This window comes from Apium graveolens, chromosome 3 (assembly GCF_009905375.1).
Source record: "Apium graveolens cultivar Ventura chromosome 3, ASM990537v1, whole genome shotgun sequence".
Classification (NCBI taxonomy): domain Eukaryota; kingdom Viridiplantae; phylum Streptophyta; class Magnoliopsida; order Apiales; family Apiaceae; genus Apium; species Apium graveolens.
This window is the reverse complement of record NC_133649.1, coordinates 14789113-14811549: the sequence shown is the minus strand read 5'-3', so window position 1 is coordinate 14811549 and position 22437 is coordinate 14789113. Positions and strand designations below refer to the sequence as shown.

General features: G+C 35.9%; 1 non-coding gene across 1 annotated transcript; it reads left to right on the top strand.

Annotated features, from left to right (window-relative positions):
• The first annotated feature begins 1104 nt into the window (after positions 1 to 1104).
• On the top strand, positions 1105 to 1211 carry LOC141715835 (small nucleolar RNA R71). Its single transcript, XR_012572582.1, has one exon. It is a non-coding gene; the product is annotated as a small nucleolar RNA R71 (small nucleolar RNA).
• The last annotated feature ends 21226 nt before the right edge of the window (positions 1212 to 22437 follow it).

Genomic DNA, 22437 nt, shown 5'->3' with positions numbered 1-22437 from the left:
TTAGCAAAAGGCATGTTAATGTGCAACTTCTTGAAAACCTCCAGAAACTTGGCAAATTGCTAATTGAACTTCTGTTTTTAAAGCCTTTTAGGAAATGGGGGAGGCGGATAGCCTTCTTTCTCCCATATATTCTGCTCAGGAGGATTGTTTGCAACAACTTTCTTTTTCGGTTCCACCTCGACATCCTTCTGCACAACTTTTTCAGCTACAATCTCATTTTCTGGAATTGGCAAGGGTGTAGACGCACCTGCATTCTGGACATAATTTTCAGACTCTTTGTCTTGCTGAATTTGGGGGCTTGCGACCTTCCCAGACCTCAAGGTGATGGTGTTCACCTGTTCTTTAACTTCCTTCTTGCCTGGATTGGCTTCTGTATCACTATGAAGCATTCATGGTGGTCGATTCAACTGTGCATTGGCAATTTGCCCTATTTGGTTCTCCAGAGTCTTGATTGAAACCGCTTGACTTTTGCACATAAGCCCCAACTCCTCGAATTCAGATTTTTCATTAACAGATGGACCTGGTCCTCCATGTGATTGTTGTTGCATCCCCTGTGGCTGAAAATGATGTCTTGGTGCAAACTGTTATTGGAAACCAGGATGATTGAATTGCTTATTTCCAAACTGCTGGTACGACTGTTGCATTGCATTCTGATTGTTGCTCCGGCTGAAGTTCGGATGATTACGGTTGTTAGGATGGTACATGGAAGGAACTGGCTACTGCAGCCTCTGAAATTTGCTCATAAACTGAGTCAATTCACAAGATATAGCACAATGCTCCGTCGCATGTGCACCTACACATAGCTCACAAACACTGGCTATCTGATTAACTCCATAGTTGGCCAGAGAATCGATTTTCATAGCCATCGCCTTTAGCTGAGCAGTGATAGCCGTAGTTGTATCCCCCTCAATAACTCCTGCTACCTTGCCCTGTGGCAATCTCTGGGTTGGATACTGATATTCATTAGCAGCCATCAGTTTAATTAGATCATAAGCTTCCTCATAACTCTTTGCCCAAAATGCTCCACCTGATGCTGCATCGAGCATGGGTCTTGACTATGCTCCCAAACCGTTATAGAAGTAATTGATAATCATCCAATCAGGCATTCCATGATGAAGACACTTCCTAAGAATCTCGTAATAGCGCTCCCAAGCTTCACATAGAGATTCTCCCGATTGACGCGTAAATTAAGTAAGAGCATTCCTGATTGCAGGTGTCTTTTCTATAGGGAAGAACTTAGTGAGAAATTTTTGAGCAAGATCTTCCCAGGTAGAAATCGAACCAGCTGGCAGAGAGTGTAACTAGCTCTTAGCCTTGTCCCTCAGAGAGAACGGGAACAGTCTCAGTTTCACCGCATCCTCAGACACACCATTGAACCTGAAGGTGTCGCAGATCTCTATAAAATCCCTGATATGCGTATTGAGATCTTCCGTTGGAGAACCCCCAAACTGGACTGAATTCTGTACCAATTGAATCGTGCTAGACTTGATTTCAAAGGTATTAGCAGAAATGGTTGGTCTGGCAATGCTAGACTGAATGTCATTGATTTTCGGTTGAGAATAATCCCTCAAAGCTTTCGTATTTGCTGCTGGTTCTCCTATTGCAATAAAAACTAGAGTACATGAAACACACGACTAAGTAAACCTTGTAAGAAAATAATTTGAGTCAGCGAACTTTAACGATCATTGATGACAAGCACATAAACTAAATTTAACATCGAGTCCCCGACAGCGGTGCCAAAAACTTGTTAAGGCGAAAATACATGCTAAAATTACACGCAAGTATACGCATTCGCAAGTAGTATAAGATATAAATTAAATTCGTACTCACATAGACTCTTTTTAGTTAACTTAAGATTCTGCATCTATGCAACAATGGTATGGCTATCGCTTAATGCTAAGACAATAACAAATTGAGATATTTATAACTAAGATTAAACTAACATGCAATTAACTAAGAATAAAAGTGATTGAATTAACTATATAAGATAAACATGGGATTCTAACTTCATTACTACTTCATTCAAAGTCATTGTTTTTAACCTTAGCATGCAATGATGATGACAAATAATCAGATAACACGAAACTAGTGAACGCCAACTTTCATTGTACGAATACCCTACTACCAGACATCCACAAAAGAGATAGAAGCTGAATAAACTCCAATTATGTTAAGACCTTATATCTCTATAGAATTTGACAACATAAAGGTTTAATGAACAAGTTATCTATCGTGATTACATAGGGCAAGTAAGATGGTTAAAATTACCTACGAATCACGCATAATAAATACATGAACATATGCTAGCATGGCAAGTTTAAACCTCTATATTCACTTTCGCTTTAATAGAGATTAACACGTTATCTTATATGTTAACTACACACATAAGACGAATAAGCACAACCAATACTAGGATATCAATCAATCACCAGACACCAAGATATCGAAAGAAATTAACTATAGAAATCCATAAGTAAATCCGTTAGAACCCCACGATAATGATTAGTTCATAACCGAACTCATCGTCACCATGGGTTCCAATGAAAGCATGGTATACAAACTAGATCTTTATAAAATGAATAATAATCAAAAGTACGTTAACAAGAGGGTAAGGTTCAAATAACAAAGAAAATAAGCATCCAAGATTACAACTTAAGCAAGAATTACAAGTAAAAATAAGATTTTCTTCACCTTCGTTGTATTGTGCAATTAGGTCTTCTTGCTGCTATCTCCTTGCTATTCTATATGAAAAACATCTTTTAAAAGTCTTTAAATACCATCCCAACAGATCAGGAATCCAGCAAATCAATCTTATAAGAGAATCAGGATTCCTGAAATTCGACATAGCGCGGCCGCCCTGAGTTTCTGACAAATGGGCGCGGCCGCCCTGACCTTCTGGAAATCTAATTTTTTCTGCTTTCTTGACCTTCTCGTGCTGGTTTCTTGTGCGCAATCGACCGATGTTCCATCCTAACACTCTTTTAAGCATAAAACATGTAATATTCATTTCTTCTTTCGAATATGCCCTGAAATCCAAAACACTACGAAAACACATAAAAAACACAAACATCTTGGGTACGTAACACCAATTTGAGCCTTTACGAAGTGTTCTAAGTGGATATAAATGCCACTTATCAACTGCCATTTCCGCACGAATGGAGGTTGAGTCCGGGTATAACAAGGAGAAGACCCCGGGGTGATCTGGAAATATCATTGGCGCTAGAAGGAGGGGTCGAACCTCCGACATGTCATGTTTATTTTCAGTACCTTTACTCCACCTAAAAGATCAAAATACCTCACTCCTATAAGATTACTACTTTGTTTTCTCAGATCTACTTTTCCCCAAAATATGCGCTCTTAAAATATCGATTAGAAGATCTTATTTAGCTACACTTGTCATAGTACTATAGTACTTTTTGGGGTTCATAGTTGTGATTATCACGTGTTTTAGATCTAAAATTTACGTATTGCTACTCAAGTTTGCACCTTCTCTTGCTGTAATTTTTAATATTACTAAAGAATCATGACAACAAGAAAGAACAAGACAACTATTTCTGCCTCGGTTCTGCCACCCCCTGCCCCACCCAGGGACGGGGAAATGGATGATGTGGAAGAAGGGCCCCTCATAACTCGGACTCCACCTTAACCTCCCCAACCAGGAGATTAGAGGATAACCATTAAAAAGGCAGCCCACAAGTATGCTGAAACTTCGACAAATCCTTGGGGAAACATGACCCCGGAACAGATATAAGCCGCAGTGAGCATGTGGAAATAAAAGTATGGACCGAAACCCGAAACCTGCCCGGGGGATCAGGAAGAACATTCTGAAGAGTCAAGAGGATAAGTCATGTATTGAATCGCAAAGAACCTGAAAAGGCCACCAGAGGATGCCCGGGATGAAATTAAAAGAGCTACTCTCCGAGATAGGATCCAGAAGGAAGAAGAAGCCAAAGCAAAAGAAATTATTGAGAAGCGATTTCGGATGAAGAAGCAAAGTTAAAGAATAAATCTCACTGAATCCATGTTTCTTCGGACTCTGAGCCTGAGAAAGAATCCAAACTAGAACAAATGGCCCGAGCCCTCCGTGATCTCAAGAGAAAGGTCGAGGGTGACATGGAGATAGGAGCAGTTGCCACCCCTTTCACCAGAAAGCTCGAATCCACTCCCAGGGAATCCGGGCTCAAACACTTCAATTTTGATTCTTTTGACGGACTGACCAACCCCGAGGAGCACTTGATGTTAGGTCCCGAATTATCGTAGAAGGGGGGGTTGAATACGATAATCACTAAATTACAAATTCTTTCGAATCTTTAGCGGATAAAATATTTAGTACTCGGTTAGTGGTTTCGTGTTCTTGAGAGGAATGGTGTTTGGAATGATAAAAGCAAGGAATACAAGATATTCGGGGAAATATATATTCATATATAAATTTTCGAGGGGTGTTGCTACACTCCGGTAAATAAATTATACGGCTACAATCAAAGAACAACAAAGTTCCTAGCTTCTACAAAGATTTACAAATCAAATCCTATACAATAATCTAGCTTTTATTTGTACTAGGATTTAATTACCGGGTAAGGATTATAATGCCCTAAGAATATACAAGAATTGAATCGGGCATTATAACGTTACTCCGGTGAGAAGTTAAACGGATATACAAAAAGCTTGAGTTTCTCTCTAAATCAATGCTGCCATTTTCACTACTCTCTTGGGAGAGAAGATGAATAGAAAAAAATGAATGGCTTCTTATCTTCTGCTGCAAAGTGTAGACTTCATCCAATAAAATGTGTGGCTGAGGAGAGAGAAGCTTCTGTGGCGACAGGTTCTGTGTGGTGACTACAGTACTACACTACTTTACTTAACCAAACAAAGAGGCTCTGTGGCGATAAGGGGGGAGGGGGAAGAATCCTGTGGCGACAACTTTGATTGTTGTAACAATGTTAGTTATATGTGTGATGTCATGTATAATAATGATTTGTGTTTAGTTTTCAGATCTTAACTAACAGGACAAATCAGGACTTAACCGGAAATCAGTACTTATACAGTTATACTGAAGTCAGAACTTAAGATATCAGAACTTAAGTTATCAGAATATATTTATCAGGAGATAATATCAGGACTTAAGAAGACATTCAGATAAGGAAGACGACTGATTGAAAGGAAAGAAGATCAAGACTAAAACAAGAAGATATATGCATGGAGAAGAATTCTATGAAGAATAAAATACTTGGAAAAAAAGATAATCAGTTGATATATTTTAGGATGCAGATTTATGTTTGATATCAATTAGAAGTTTATCTTGTAACTGTGTGTCTATATAAACACAACATAGGATTTACACTATAAGTGTTATCTTAATCGAGGATATTATTCATTGTAACCGTAGCAGCTCTCGTGATATTTGTTCATCACTGAGAGAGAACGATTTTATTGTAATACTGTTTTATTAATAAGATTATTTTGTGTTTCATACTTGTTTTCTTAATTCGATTTGATTATAGTATACACCGTATTCAACCCCCTTCTACAGTGTGTGTGACCTAACAAGTGGTATCAGATCAATCTGTTAACACATATACAGTAAAGACCCAAAACAATCATGTCTGAAGAAGAGAAAATTCCAACCAAGCCCATCAAAACTGAAGAAACTCCAAAGACTCAAATCCATAATCGATATGAGACTATTAGGGTTCCCATACTGAAACCTTCTGAGTATCCCATATGGAAAGTGAGGATGACTATGTTTCTGGAAGCTACATATCCAGAATACCTTGACAGAATTAATGAAGGACCACATAAGCCAACCAAGATCTCTGTTTTAGTTGTAGATCAGCCAGCAATGACTGTACCAAAGGAGAAAAATGAATATACAGCTGAAGATATCTCATCTATTGCCAAGGATGCAAAGGTAAGGCATTTGCTGCATAGTGTCATTGATAATGTCATGTCAAACAGGGTAATTAACTGCAAGACTGCAAAGGAGATATGGGATGCCTTGGAGACAAGATGCCAGGGAACTGATTCAATTAAGAAGAACATGAGGACTATACTCACTCAAGAGTATAAGCACTTTGACTCAGAACCTGATGAGTTATTAACTGGTTTATATGACAGATTTGTCAAACTCTTGAATGATCTGTCACTAATGGATAAGGAATATGATTATGATCTTGAAGATACTAATCTTAAATTCCTTCTAGCTCTTCCTGAAAGTTGGGATTTGAATGCAACTACTATAAGAGACAACTATGCTCTTGATGAAACTACTCTTGATGAAATTTATGGTATGCTCAAAACTCATGAACTTGAGATGGATCAAAGAAGCAAGAGGCATGGGAGAAAGTCAAGAACAATTGCTTTTAAGGCTGAGGAGGAATCCCCCAAAGTGATTGTCTCAAAGAAAGGCAAAGGAAAGGCTCTCATCACAAAGTCTGATACTGAGTCATCAAGTTCTGATAGTGATGAGGAGTTAGAAACTGAAAGTCTATCTGAGATGGATGCTGATGAAGAGATAATGAAATTGTGTGCTCTTATGGTGAAGGGCATCACAAAGATAGCTTACAGGAAATTAAAAAAGGGAAAGAAGTTTTCCAGGAAAAGTGGAAGTTCTGATAAGAAGGAATTCATAAAATCTGAAAGCAAAGGAGAAAAGTCTGGGAGAGGAGATTACTTAAATGTCAAATGCTACAACTCTGGTGAGAAATACCACATATCTCCTGAGTGCAAGAAAGGAAAAAGTGACAAAGGCAAGGCACTTGTCACAAAGAAGAAAAGCTGGACAGACACTTCAGATTCTGAAAATGAGGTGAACTATGCCTTGCTGGCAAATGTTAATAGCAGTTCTGATGCTGCTGAGTTAAAGATACCTCAAACAACTTATGCTTTTCATACTGATGATATTACTGAGTTGAGATCTTATCTTAAAACCATATTCATTAGCTATAGAGATCAGACTTTTACATGTGATAGGTTAACTTCTGAAAATCTGATTTTTAAGAAAAAGAATGATTATTTAGAAAATGAGTTAGTTATGTTCCATCAAACTCAGAAAGAAAGAGATGATGCCTTTTATGTTAGAGATGAAGTGTTAAAATTGAATCAATCTCTAAAAACTGAGTTAGAAAAGGAAAGAGAGATTATCAGGACTTGGACTAACTCTGGCAGAACAACTCAGAATTTACTAAGTAGTGGAAACTGGAAAGAGGGCTTAGGTTATGGAGATGATAAAAGTGAAACGGGAACTGAACAAATTAAGCCAATTATTGTTAAACAGACTACTAAGCCAAAGGTAAATCCTGTTAAGTTTGTAGCTAAATCTGCAAAGTCTGATTCTGAAAAGATGAAAGATATTGGTACAAAAGTTAAGGCAGAGTCAACTTCTGACAAATTAAAACAGGATAAACCAACTGAAGTTAACATAGGCTTAATGACAAAGAAGCAGCTTAAGTACAAGCTGAAAGAGATTAATGATGTAAACAAGGTAAATCCACCTAGGAAAAATATGAATGGAAAGGAAGGTGTGAATAAAAGTAATAATTATATGCCTGTTCCTAATGCTCCTGGAAAGAAATGCTATAATTGTGGAAATTCTAACCATCTGGCTTCTTTTTGCAGGAAGAATAAGAAAATAAACTCCTTACCTTCTAAGTCAGGAGTTAAGAGTTAGTCTGTTAGGTTTAAGCCACAAAATCCTTGTTTTCATTGTGGTAGTTTATGACATTCCATTTATACTTGTAAGGAATATCATAGTGTGTACTATGATTATTATCAAATAAAACCTTCTTTAAAGAAAGTTAGCATTATTCCTTCTAGTGTAAGTCCTGATGCAAAGTCTGATACTGTAAATTCTGATAAAAAAATGTTGACATAAACTCTGATATTAAATTCGCTGCAAATGTTAACAAACTTAATAAGGCCAAAGGATCCAAGAAAGTCTGGGTCCTTAAAACTAATCATTAGTGGTCTTTGTGATTGCAGGGTCACAGGAAAAACATCCTAGTTTTGGACAGTGGATGTTCAGGATATATGACTGGAAATAAAGTCCTGCTATCAGACTTTGTGGAGAAAGCTGGCCCATAAGTTTCTTATGGAGATGGCAACATGGGAAAAACTTTGGGATATGGCAATATCAATCTTGGGAATGTCATCATTGAAAAAGTAGCTCTAGTCTCAGGACTTAAACACAATCTGCTGAGTGTTAGTCAAATTTGTAACAGAGGTTATCATGTGGATTTCTTTGAAGAACACTGTGAAGTTGTAAGCAAATCTATAAGCAAAGTTGTTCTAAAGGGATACAAGCATGGTAACATTTATGAAGCTAAGCTTTCAACAAGTTCTGATGGTTCTGCAATCTGTCTGTTAAGTAGAGCATCAATTGAAGAAAGCTGGGATTGGCACAAGAAACTCTCTCATTTAAATTTCAACAATATAAATGAACTAGTCAAGAAAGATCTTGTGAGAGGACTTCCAAAATCAGTATTTGCTCCTGATGGCCTTTGTGATTCATGTCAAAAGGCAAAATAAAGAAAATCTTCATTCAAGAGCAAGACTGAATCTTCAATTCTTGAGCCTTATCACCTACTACATGTTGATCTATTTGGTCCAGTCAATGTCATGTCTATTGCAAAGAAGAAATATGCTATGGTCACAGTAGATGAGTTTACCAGATACACATGGGTGTATTTCTTGCACACAAAAAGTGAAACTGCATCTATCTTGATTGATCATGTCAAACAACTGGATAAATTGGTCAAAGACTCTGTGAAAATTATAAGAAGTGATAATGGCACTGAGTTCAAGAATATGAATATGGAAGAGTTCTGCAAAGACCATGGAATAAAGCAGGAATTTTCTGCTCCCGGAACTCCACAGCAAAATGGAGTTGTTGAAAGAAAGAATATATAACTCTTATTGAAGCTGCACAAACTATGCTTGATGAGGCAAAGTTACCAACCTACTTTTGGGCTGAAGCTGTGCAGACTGCTTGTTTTACTCAGAATGCAACACTTATCAACAAGCATGGAAAGACACCATATGAGATGGTGAAGAAAAAGAAGCCAAATCTGAAGTACTTTCATGTATTTGGATGCAAGTGTTTTGTTCTTAAGACTCATCCTGAACAGCTCTCCAAATTTGATCTAAAAGTTGATGAAGGAATTTTTGTTGGATATCCACTTTCCACAAAAGCCTTCGGAGTCTACAATTTAAGAACAAGGGTTGTCATGGAATCTATAAATGTCTCTTTTGATGATAAGAAGATTACCGGACTTGAAGATTTCAATGATCATGATTAGCTGAGATTTGAGAATGAAGCTTTAAATTATGATTCTGTAAATTCTGATAGTCTAAATCCTGATACTGCAAACTCTGATGGGTTAAACTCTGATGTTATTGAAACTGTGGTGACTACGCCAAAGGAAAATGCACCTGTGCAGGGGAGCATATTGAAGATCTAACCACATCTCAAGAAGCATCAGAATCTAGAACATGCTCTTCAAGTTCTGATTCATCAAGTTCTGATGGGGCAAGTTCTGATAATTCTGGAAACTCAAATTCTGATTCATCAAGTTCTGATGGGCCAAATTCTGATAATTCTGGAAACTCAAATTCTGAAGGATCCAACTCAGAGAGCATAATTTCAGGGGGAGCATCAGAAAATGTTGATGGAGACAGCATGGATCATGGGGGAGCATCCAGTTCTAGAGATAACCTTCTATCTGCAAGGAAATGGACTAAATTACATACACCTGACTTGATTATTGGAGATCCTGAAGCATGTATTAGAACTAGAACAACAACATCAAATGAGTGTCTCTATCATTCTTTTCTTTCTCAGGCTGAACCAAAGAAAGTGGAAGAAGCTCTTCAAGAAGCTGATTGGGTGCAAGCAATGCAGGAAGAGTTAAATGAATTTGAAAGAAATAAAGTCTGGACCCTAGTGCCAAGACCAAAGAACAGATCAGTTGTTGGTACAAAATGGGTGTTCAGAAACAAAAATGATAGTGATGGCATAATTACAAGAAATAAAGCAAGGCTGGTTGTAAAAGGATACTCTCAACAGAAGGAAATTGATTATGATGAAACATTTACACCAGTTGCTAGATTGGAAGCCATAAGGATATTTTTGGCTTATGCTGCTCACAAAAAGTTTACAGTCTTTCAAATGGATGTAAAAAGTGCTTTTCTTAATGGAGAATTGGAAGAAGAAGTATATGTTGAACAACCTCCAGATTTTGTAGATTCAAAATTTCCTAATCATGTCTACAGACTTGATAAAGCACTTTATGGCCTTAAGCAAGCTCCAAGAGCATGGTATGAGACATTAGTTCAGTTTCTTCTGGAAAGTAGATTTAACAGAGGGACAATTGACAAAACTTTATTCTATCTCAACCATGGAAAAGACTTACTTTTGGTACAGATATATGTTGATAATATCATTTTTGGTTCTACAAATGACAGACTTTGTAAAAGGTTTGCCAAGCTAATGCAGTCAAGATATCAAATGAGTATGATGGGAGAACTTAGCTATTTTCTGGGCCTTCAAGTCAAGCAGAATGAAGAAGGAACTTTTATTTGTCAATCTAAGTACACCAGAAATTTGTTGAAGAAATTTGGATTGCAAGACTGTTCAAGTGCATCCACTCCTATGGCCACTACAACAAAATTGGATAAAGATACTGGTACATCAGTAGATATCACTGATTACAGAGGTATGATTGGCTCATTACTCTATCTAACTGCAAGTAGACCTGATATCATGTATGCTACCTGTCTTTGTGCAAGATTTCAACCAGATCCAAGAGAACCTCACTTAACAGTTGTGAAAAGAATTTTCAAGTACCTTAAGGGTACAACTGATCTGGGATTGTGGTATCCTAGGGAATCAGACTTTAAGCTAATAGGTTACTCAGATGCAGATTTTGTAGGGTGCAAAATTGACAGGAAAAGCACAAGTGGAAGCTGCCAATTTTTTGGAGGCAGATTAGTTTCTTGGTTTAGCAAGAAACAAAAGTCAATTTCCACATCAACTGCAGAGGCAGAGTACATTGCTGCAGGAAGTTGTTGTGCACAGATTCTTTGGATGAAGAATCAGTTACTGGATTATGGGTTAGAATTTTCTAAAATTCCTATTTACTGTGATAATCAAAGTGTTATTACTATGACAGGTTATCCAGTTCAACACTCAATGACAAAGCACATCAGCATTAGGTACCATTTCATAAGGGAACATGTGATGGAAGGTACAGTGGAATTGCATTTTGTTCCAACAGATCAACAACTAGCAGATATCTTCACAAAACCACTGTGTGGAGCTACTTTTACAAGATTAGTAAATAAACTTGGAATGGTTTCAGGTTCTTTCTCTAAATCTGTTTAGTTTATGTTCTGATACATCAGACTTTATGATCAGTATTTACATATATTACTCTCTTTGTGTAATTTGTGCTTAAGTTGAAATTTGTCTAAGTGCTGATTGTTGTCTGATGTGAATTTCTAAACTCTGATAGTGATATGAATGCTTCTGTGACTATTCAATCCAATGAGGATAACTGTGCTAGATGTTGACCTAGTAGTCTCTAATATACTAAAGATCCCATGTTTTAAGTAATTGTTTATGTGAAAATCTTTTAACACAAGCAAATTCTGATATTGAGTTTGGTTAGGTTTATTTTGTGTATCTTATTACTAAGTCAAAAACTAGAATAGTGCTTCTTATCTGTTAAGTTCTGATGTTGGTAAATCTTATGGATGTACTAAGTACAGATAAGCCTCACTTATCAAAAGAAAAATAAAAGAAAAGAAATAAATATCAGGTACTCCTTTGAGATCTAGAGAAAAATGTATGTGGAAGGGAAGACCCAAGTGCATTACTGGTATTAAGTAATATGCATTAGAAAAACAAAATAAAATTTTCTTGGTGACTTTTCACATTCTCTGATTACTGGAGATATACTCTGATAACAGCATAAATTTTGATAAACAGTCGTGACTCACTTACACTGAGAAGCCACTGTAAAAAGGAATTTCAAAGATGCATAAAATGAGCACAAAATAGTTGAGGTGGATTCATGCATGACCTCATTCTATAGCAGACTTCAGACTAATGACAGATTTTGAGCAAAGTTCTTAGTTATGCCTTATTTCTAAGATGTACTGAAGTGAATCAGAATTTACTCTTTGTCTGATATTTAGATTAATGCACACACTTACACTCCATATGAATGATGAAAATTACTGTGGTGATCAATGTTGTTTTAGATGAATAGTTTAAGTGTCAGTTGCATAAATTTTGAGGACAAGTTCTGATGATTAAGTTCTGTTGAAACCATATCAGTATTTGTGTGAAGAATTACAGAAATAAACATTCATTTTTTGAGTTAAGAAGCCATATTCTGATGACTTTTAAATTCTGATAACAATCAAGTTCTGATGCTGACGTGACAGTATTTATTTTCTTGATTTTTTAAGTCAATACTTGAACGATTATATTTTATCAGAATATTGGTTCATGTGAGATAAAGACAGTAATAATCATTTATTTAGTGGAAACAGTTTTTTTTGAAAAACTGCATGTACATAGTAATCATTACTTATTTCCCGTGCCCATTAACTTTTGTCTTAACTGCTGCATGCCTGACATGTGTAACGTCTGTTCCACTTCTCAATAACTGTTGTCACGTAGGGTGTCTAAGTAAAAGAGATAAAAGATTTTCAAATCTTTTATTTACATTTCTATACTATTCACTCTCTTTCTTTTTCTTATTCTCTCATATTTTCTGACGGTTTACTATACAGACATTTTATCAAACACTTTTCAGGCATTCTAACTTCTCACTTATTTTTCAATGGCAACCAAGGATATAATCTATAATGGAGCAAAGTTCGTCCCCAACAACTATGCTGCCATTCTCACTAAGACTGAAGCTCCTTCGAAACTTCATTTTATTCAGGATTTCTTATCTCATAGTGAAATTGGGTTCGCATTGACACAGCCATCCAGTGTATCTGGAACTCAAGTTCTGACATTCTGGTGTACTGGACATTATGATGATGGTGGTAAGCATGGGACTCCAAGCATCGTATTTACAACAAATGAGGATGAGTATGTTGTTACTCCGGGAGCAGTTCGAAAACCTCTACACCTACCTGAATCCTGTCAATTCAGTTCTGCTGTGGAGGAGCCCTTACTACAGCAAATGATGGCTAATCTTGGGTATGAACAGAGTTTGGCTAAGTTGGGTCAACTCAAATGTCCATATATTCGAAAGGAATGAAGCTTCTTCTTCGATTGCACCACGAAGACGTTTGCAAACAAGTGCTCAAAATTTGATGCCATTCCTATTCTGACACAACAAATTGGGTATGCACTCCTAAACCAGTCTCATTTTGATTATGCAAAGACCGTGTTATATTTTATAGGAGATAGAATGAAAGAGGACAGGAATGTAGTTTACTTTGCTAGGTTATGTCAGTTAATTTACAATTACTGTACAAAAGATGAACCAAAACTAGCAGGTGAACTCATAGAACCTTTTAGGTTAGCAAAAAGGGCTTTTACCGATCTTTTCACTACTGACAACAAGAAGGGAGTTTTGAGACCCCTTAGCATTCCTTTATCAGTAAAGCAAGCTCTTGTAAATGCTGATGCTGCTACATATTCATTGCTATATCCTGATGTCTAACCTACCAACACACAACAACCATCATCACCTACTCCTGTCACTCCACAAACACAAACATCAGCACATACCAATCAACCATCAGCACCTACTGTGAAGCCTTCTTCTTCTAAAGCAAAGAGGACAGAGACTGTACCTCAGAAACAATAAAAGAGAAGGAGGATGATTCTGAGAGATGAATCAGAAGACGAGGCACATGTTCAAGCATCAGAACCTGTTGTAAAAGCAGTTGAGGAAGTGTCTCCTCAGAAAACAAAGGAAATTGGGAGTTCTGGGCCCCTCAAAAGGCTTAGAAAGATAAATTATGATGACAAAGCTCCCACAGTCTCTCCACCCTTGAAGAGATGGAAGAAACAAAGAGCTAACAGAGACACAACTGAGTCAGATTCAGAGGATGTGGGAGTAGCAGCTAAGGAAGGGGATCAGGAATATCTGATCCCAAAGGAGCCAATTGTGATTGAATCCTTTCCATCTACACTACCAGAATTTGCTGAAGCGACTGAATCTATATCTCCACTGTCACCAATTCAAGCTGAAGACACTGCTCAAGACAGAATGCCTACACCTCTTGTGTCTCATATCATTGAACAAGTACATGTTGAAGACCCAGGTACAAGTTTTGAAATAGATATTCACAACTTGGTTGTGCCTGAGGTTCTGTACTTAGAAGCTCCAACCATTCTTCAACATACTCCACCAACAACACCAATTTTAGATGCTGATTTCAATGTAGATATTCCAATAACACCTCTTCTGAATTTAGATGATGAAGATCAGATATTAGGTGAGCATCAGAATTTGGATGTTGATCAGAACTTAGAGGATGATTTTGAAACCTCTAGAGCCTCACACACTATCATTTTATCAGAGGAAGCTGATTCTGCAGGCTCTGTAAGTTCTGATGCTGCAAATGCTGACAATACTGGTGAAGCTGCTACAAATCTAAATACTGATGCAGCTGGTCCTTCAGGATATGCACCTCAACAAGTTCTCGGCAAAGCTGATCTAATCAAGAACTTTGTTAGAGAGGATGCACCAGTACCTTGGAGTGAAACTCCTAGAGGACAAGAATGGATCAAGGAGTGGAACAAAGTTGATTTTGTTCCTACCGCAAATATTCTTGCTGAGCACCTGGCTAAAGCTGATGAGATGTTGGTGAATGATGATTTCAAAGCACAGCTCAGAGTTACTGCATTGAGTACAAGGCACCTTCAAGGTCAACACTCAATAACTCAAGCCAAGGTGAACAAAATTCAAGAAACCCTGATTCAACAAGACATGAATGTCAAGTTGGAAAAGAACAGGTTTTTTAAGCCAGCATAAGATCTAAATTGTAAAAAGAAATCAAAAATTGCGGATAACCCCTTTTTATCTATATTCTTAATTACTAATTCAGTTAAGAGGCCTTTATCGACAAGAAAAATAGTGAATTCTTATTTTCGTTAAATATGTAGTCTTAGCCTTGGTAAAGTCCATCTTGTTGTGATAGCAATGAATAAGAACAAAAAAGTTTTAACTAATGTAATAAAGATACCAATTATTGTCCCAAAGACTCTACCCGCTTTATTTATTTTAAAAAAAAAAAGGAACGCCTATATACGGAAGAGAGAGATATATAGAAAAGACTCAAGAAAAGCAGCAAGCTCAAATATATGATATTTTAAAGAATTAAGCTGCTCAACAAGATCAACTCAATGAAATCCAAAACTCTGTGGAATTGCTTGTCTCTCTCCTATTACCTGATGATGCCAAAAAGGGGGAGAAAGTGATTAAGTCCAAATGCAAAACTGATCAACCACTGAAGGGTAAGGATGATGATAATGAAGACCAGAGAAACTCTAAAAGGGGTAGAGGTCATGGTCAAGGCAAAGGCTCTTCATCTAGGAAAGCAGAAACTTCTACACAGAGATCAAGTTCTGATGTTGATAGAAGAAAAAGTTTTGATAAGCAAGTTCTGACTAAGCCTGATGTTCTGATACAGGGTGAAAGGCAAGAATCACAGAAGTTTATGCAGACACTGAAGCTTAAAGGGAAGGAAACATCAGTATACTATCAAGACCCCAAGTTACAGAAGCTGGATGAAGAAATTTCAAAAAGACTGTTTCTCAAAGACAATCCAGGAATGGACTTTGAAAGTCTGAAGGAAGAAGAAGCCAGACTTAAAGCAGAAAATGTCAAATCCAAGTCTAAAGCTTCTATTACTGCAAAGAAACCTCCAAAGCGTAAGAGCATTGTGATTAAAGAGAAGACAAACTCTGAGGCAACCAACTCTGAATCCAAAGCCAAATCACAAGTAGAGGTAGATCCAAGATTTAAGGGAAAAGCTAAAGTTGATTAACATGTAAAGATATATATGCCAATCATGGATCTGGAAGCAAAATCTGATGAAGATACTAGTCTGATTTTGAAGAAGAAGAATATTCAAACAACCTCTGACAGAGCTCAAGTTGTTCAAGATCAGGACTTAGTAAATTCTGATATTATAATGAAGCAAGTAACCTCTGATAGAGCTCAAGTTGGCTTGATATCAGAAGATAAAGAAAAAGAAACCTCTGACATTGCTCATGTTAAACCTTCAAAAATTCTACTACCTGGGTTTACTAAAGCTCAACAATCTACTCAACCATTGAAGACTACATCAAGTGGTTTTGAAGCAAGAGTTATTCGAGGAAAGGAAGCTAGAGACAAATTAGGATTGGGTAGTTCTAAAGAAAAGAGAGTAAATAATCTACCTCTGATCCAACTTCTTTGAGTGAACCAGAAGTAGGAACAACTCCTGAAAGATTGAATCAACTGGAGTCTGTACAAATGGTCTACCACTCTGTGCTAAAAGAAGATATCATGCTATACTTCATGACAGATGGGAGGGTATTCCAGATTAGAAAGAATGCTATTCGTTTGAAGTACTTTGAAGAATTGCAACATGTGCTATTTCTACTTCAAGTGAAAAACAGGTCAACAGATGGTGCTGCCAGTTACTTAAAATCTGATATTCAAAGGCAGAAGAAACTTTACTCTGTAAAGTCTGACGGGCCATACTATCCTAAGTACAGAGCTCACAATGGTGATATAGTTGAGATGAAGCCTAATACCGCCAAAATCACTACATTTCTTGGTATTAAGGGAATTGAATTCAATCTAGAGTATGATAAAGCCTATGTCATCAGACTGGATTAGGATATAAGGAAAGAAAAAATAAATGATCTCAGGGCTGCTGTCTTTCAGACAAATGAAGATACAGTTGAACTTAAAGATGTAAAAAGGAGGATGCAGAATGAACTTGAATATGCTGAGAGAAGTCTGTTAAAGAACTATCTCAGAACAACTCCTGACATTAGAGAGATCACACACTGAAGCCAAGTCAAGAACTATAGCTGATAAATTTTGAAGTATATACAGGCTAAAGCTGATATCAAACTTTAAGGATGGTAAAAGCTACAAGGACTGTGAGTTGTAGTTATTTAGTCAAATTCTCATATGCATTTGTACTTAATATTTTTGACATCATCAAATATCTATTGAACTTGTATATTATGCTAATTTACAAGTTAGGGGAGATTGTTAGATATATTTGTGATGTCATGTCTAATAATGATTTGTGTTTAGTTTTCAGATCTTAACTAACAGGACAAATCAGGACTTAACTGGAAATCAGTACTTATACTGAAGTTAGAACTTAAGATATCAGAACTTAAGTTATCAGAACTTAAGTTATCAGAAGATATTTATCAGGAGATAATATCAGGACTTAAGAAGACGTTCAGATAAGGAAGGCGGCTGATTGAAAGGAAAGAAGATCAAGACTAAAACAAGAAGAGATATGCATGGAGAAGAATTCTATGAAGAATAGAATACTTGGAAGAAAAGATAACTAGTTGATATATTTTAGGATGCAGACTTATGTTCGATATCAATTAGAAGTTTATCTTGTAACTGTGTGTCTATATAAACACATCATAGGGTTTAAACTATAAGTGTTATCTTAATCGAGAATATTATTCATTGTAACCCTAGCAGCTCTCGTGATATTTGTTCATCACTGAGAGAGAACGGTTTCATTGTAATACTGTTTTATTAATAAGATTATTTTGTGTTTCATACTTGTGTTCTTAATTCGATTTGATTGTAGTATACATTGTATTCAACCCCCTTCTACAGTGTGTGTGACCTAACAAACAAGTACATGAATGTACTTAATCAACAAAACCTCAAACTAAAAACTATGTACACGTTTGGATTTCTTTTGATTATTTTTTCCCCTTTTTTTTTCTCTTTTTCCTTTTTCATTTTGTTTTCCTTTTCTTTCTATTTCTTTTACTTTTCTTTTTCTTTTTCTTTTCTTTTTTCTTTTCTTTTTCTTTTTCTCTTTTTTTTTCTTTTCTTTTTAAGTTTAAATTGTAACTAAATTAATTTATAAAATAAACTTAAATATAACTTATATAAATAAACTAATTTAGATTTATAAAATAAACTTACTTAAAGTTTATAAGATAATCAATTTAAGTTTATTAAATAAATTATTAAATAAACTAATTTAGATTTATAAGATAAACTTAATTAGTAAATAAATTTACTAATTAAACTTTAAATTTCGCCAGTCCCCTGAGCTGTTGAGCTGTATACCCCGCGCACCACTTCTCGTACTTTAACAGATAAACGTTCAATCCAAGTACATTTCTCAACTTAACAATTCTTCTATAAATAATACCTAGATTCCTTTCACGAGCTGTTGACGCCTAGTGCAACTGGTCTGGTTCACAGACGACTAACCCCAATTCAGGTCTTCCTATTATAGCCTTGATTACATTGTTAAGCTTGCCTCAACTTTATTGCTTCAGACACTGAATGTCAATAAACAACTGTATTTTAACTGGAATCCTTTATAGTACTTTAGACAACGTCTTCATTAACCTCTGCCTATACCCTGTCTTCAATTCTTCAGATTCCTATACTTCGAACACTGTCTATCTTCAATCAATCCCGATACACTGAAATCTTCCGGTAGCACTTGTATACTGAATCTTTAATATTTCTGAAACCCTGAAAGTCTTTAACCTTTGTTCTTTACTGAGGCATGATCATATTAATGAACTTCTTTCAGTGACCTGTAGACAGACTTCAGGCTTTCTTATAATCTTCTGATTCTTTGTATTTGTCTTGTCTTCATTCTTCCTGATTTCTTGTGTAGACGTAGTATTATTAACCTGTCATGTTCTAGTATTGTTATCGTGTTGAGTTATCACGTAACTGTTCATATAGCTACGCAGTCTCAACAATAATCTCCCCCTATTTGATTGTTAAACTTAACAAATAAATTAAATAGAGAGGATAACTCAACTAACAACTAGAAAAAGTAATGTACCAGGACTTGTAAATAATGCTACTGGATTTCTGGATCAAATACTGCATTTCCAAATTTCTTGAGTAACTGAAATGCAAGATGCTTGTTCCTCTAGCACTGAACTGATCTTTAAATAGTTTTATCTTCATTTTCTTGGTTCTTCAAATCTCTTCCAGATAACACTTCTCAGTCTTGAAGTAATCATCAGCAGTTTCTTTTGTACAACCACATTTCCTGCTGAGAAGCGCATATCTCTCCTGCTTCTCCCTATACGAGAATCAACTGCTTAAAGGAGATCACCTTCATTTACCACCTCTCCCGTACAATAGGATCCACAGATAAAAACCAATGGTACTCCCTTTTTGGAAAACAGCTTCTTCCCTTATGAAGAATAGTGATGAACCAAACCACTTCTTCTGATCACTAGGAAATCACCTTGTGTTTACCACCTCTCTCGTACAATAGGATCGGTAGTTACAAACAACAATGGTGTGGTGTAGTGTACATGTGCTTTACATTTTTCCTCATCTCTGCTATTTCTCCCCCTTAGTTGAGAAATCCTCCAAACTATTATATAAGCTTTTATCTCCCCCTTAGAGAAGGAATTTATGCTATCATCTGAAGGAGTTCTCATATTTCACTTGGTTGGAAAAGAAATAAAAATTCATAGTCTGATCAACCATGTCCCTTGAAATTCTGCAAAATGACTTCACTATTGATCATCATGTTCACTAATCTTCCCAACTCCTTATACCTCCCAACTGTGAGATCACCAATTGTTACCAATTGTTAGCTCCCAAAGGTCCCGAAGTATTCTAATCCAATCTGTAAATGTTAGGTCCCTAAGAGTTAGGTTCCAATCATAAACAGATTCGAGACCCGAAGTATCAAGAACCATGTTTAGGGATAGGGAATGGGATATGGTGTTTCTGTCTTTCTTCCTCACTGTGAGTGTGTGATTCTGTTTCGTGTACCTCACAAGTGTTTCGCTCTTCTCTCCACTCGTGTTTACACTTATTCTCACAAGTGTATCACTCCTCTCATAGCTCCAAAATCCAGTTGTACCTACAAGGAAAATCACCTTAGCCATCTTTAAGAAGGTCACAGGTGGTGCAATGGGAGTTCACAAATCCTCATCCTTGTTAGACTCGTCAGATGAATCTGAGTCATAATCTACAAGTTGCTAATTTCCCTTTTAGGGTTCCAGGTTTGAACTCTGGGAAGGTAAACAATGATCCAAAGAATTTAGCATAAAGATCAAAGTTCCCTTCTAATGTCTGTGAAGACATTTCCTTGTGACTCATCAGGTAATATCTGAATCGTTATCAACAAGTTGCCGATCTGCACCTATGTCAGATCCACTATCCGCAGATGCATCCAGGTTTATTAGTCCTGGGGAGGTAGACACTGACCACTGACATATGGCTATTGGATCAGTATCCTCTCCTAACACCTATAAAGGCAATTGGTCCATTAAAGAACCTTGAACAATCGAATCTGGCCTTAAAATGGTCAAAACTCTTATTTCCGTCAACTCATCCTTTGTGTGTGTAACCTTTCCTTGTGCATCAAGAATTGCTTATATTTGAGGTGGTGACACTACATCGGATACCCTGGCCGACAGGCGAATTTTAATAGACACACCCTGTTGAGAGGATGAATCTAGTAACTGTTTTGTGCCTTTTCAGCCATTATATCTTTTTGAGAAGATGTATGGGAGCTAGCAGTTGCCTCAGTTTCGATATATCTCAAATTTGTAGGAGACAGAGCTGCTGGGTTGACTTCAGAACCTTCCTTATGTGGTGCACTAAGGCACTTTCTCCCTCACGCTCATTCATACTTCATTTTAGTGGTAAAAGAGTGTTGGTTGGTTCTGTTTCTGTGTTTGTCTTTACAGTCTGGGATAGAAGTTGTGGGTTTTCAACCTCATGACTATCAATTGAAAGAATGTCATTGGAGGCTGAACCTGTATCACAAAACATATGGTAATGTAGAGATAAAATGCACTTAAGATCTATAATGAATGAAAATTATGCATTTAATCTTTGAGAGAAATGATGTACAATAGTGATTTCAAAAGATTTTAATGAAAATAAGCAATCACCAATGTAGAAAGAAGTTTGATTTTCTCCTAAAACTGTTCGAGTGCACAAGTCTGTTTTTATGCCTAAAAAAATAAATGATTTGATAAGGCACAGACTGATGACCTAGCAGTATTAAGAAGAGAAAGAAAGATTTTGTCTTTCAATATGAATGAGTTTTTGTAAAAGCATTGATCACTTAGGGTAAAGTCTAAGCAATTCTCATTCATATCAAAAGCTCCATAATCTATCTTTATAAAATTATTACCAACAATATGGTTTATTGATAAAGAATATTAATAAGAATGACTATGTTGCTAATTTCAAATTATAGTGAATCTGTCAGATATAGCAACTCATATAAATCCACTAGAACTTAAAATCTCACAATTATCTGCAACAAAATATTAACAATATATCATTTTCTGATACTTGTCAAGTACTTTGAATACCAATAATTATGTTGCATCATATTTTAAATATTAAAATAAGATATCAATGAATTAAATACCAATTATCTATCAAAAAGACATCAGCATTCAATTTCATATATCATACAATTGTTAACTCCTAACAACTGTAGTATCTCAAACAATACTGGTTCGATAAATAAAGCAACATTGACCAACATTGTCTTGTTTGCAATCTTAGAAAAATATTCTATGTTCCATATACTTTGATCCATTGAGTATTGCATCTATTATCAAAGTGTTTAGGAATTTGCAAATAAATATAAAAATTATTTTAACTTGACAACATATGGTTACTTCTAATAAAGCAATCAAACATTATAACCATAGTTGTACTTAAGAAAAATTTCTACACTTTTTATATTAGTATAAGTGACTGAAGATAAGCATTGATTACTTAGAGGAGTTCTAAGTAATGTCACAAATACTAATACTCCACAATTAGTTCATAGTTAAACTCTTAACTAAATATCATTAACTGAAATAAGTCAAAAATTACACATAACTAATCATGCTACAATCATATTCTGATTTCAGTGAATTCTTGAGATATAAGCATTGCTAAATTCACTAAAACCAAAATCTCATAATTAACTTATAACACACAAGTTATAATCAATATACTAGATATCAATTGTTGGCATATTAAGTTATAATCAATCATGCCGCCTATTTATTTTAAGTTAGTTTGAATTATGGAGCAAATAATATTATTGAATTGGTTCAATTTCCATAATCCAAACTACCTAAAATAAATAATAAATAAATAAATACTAAATATCTATGAGTTAGATACTGGCACTTAAATATTTTCATAACTATCCTTGAATAATCACTAATAGGATATATGACTTATATACATGGCA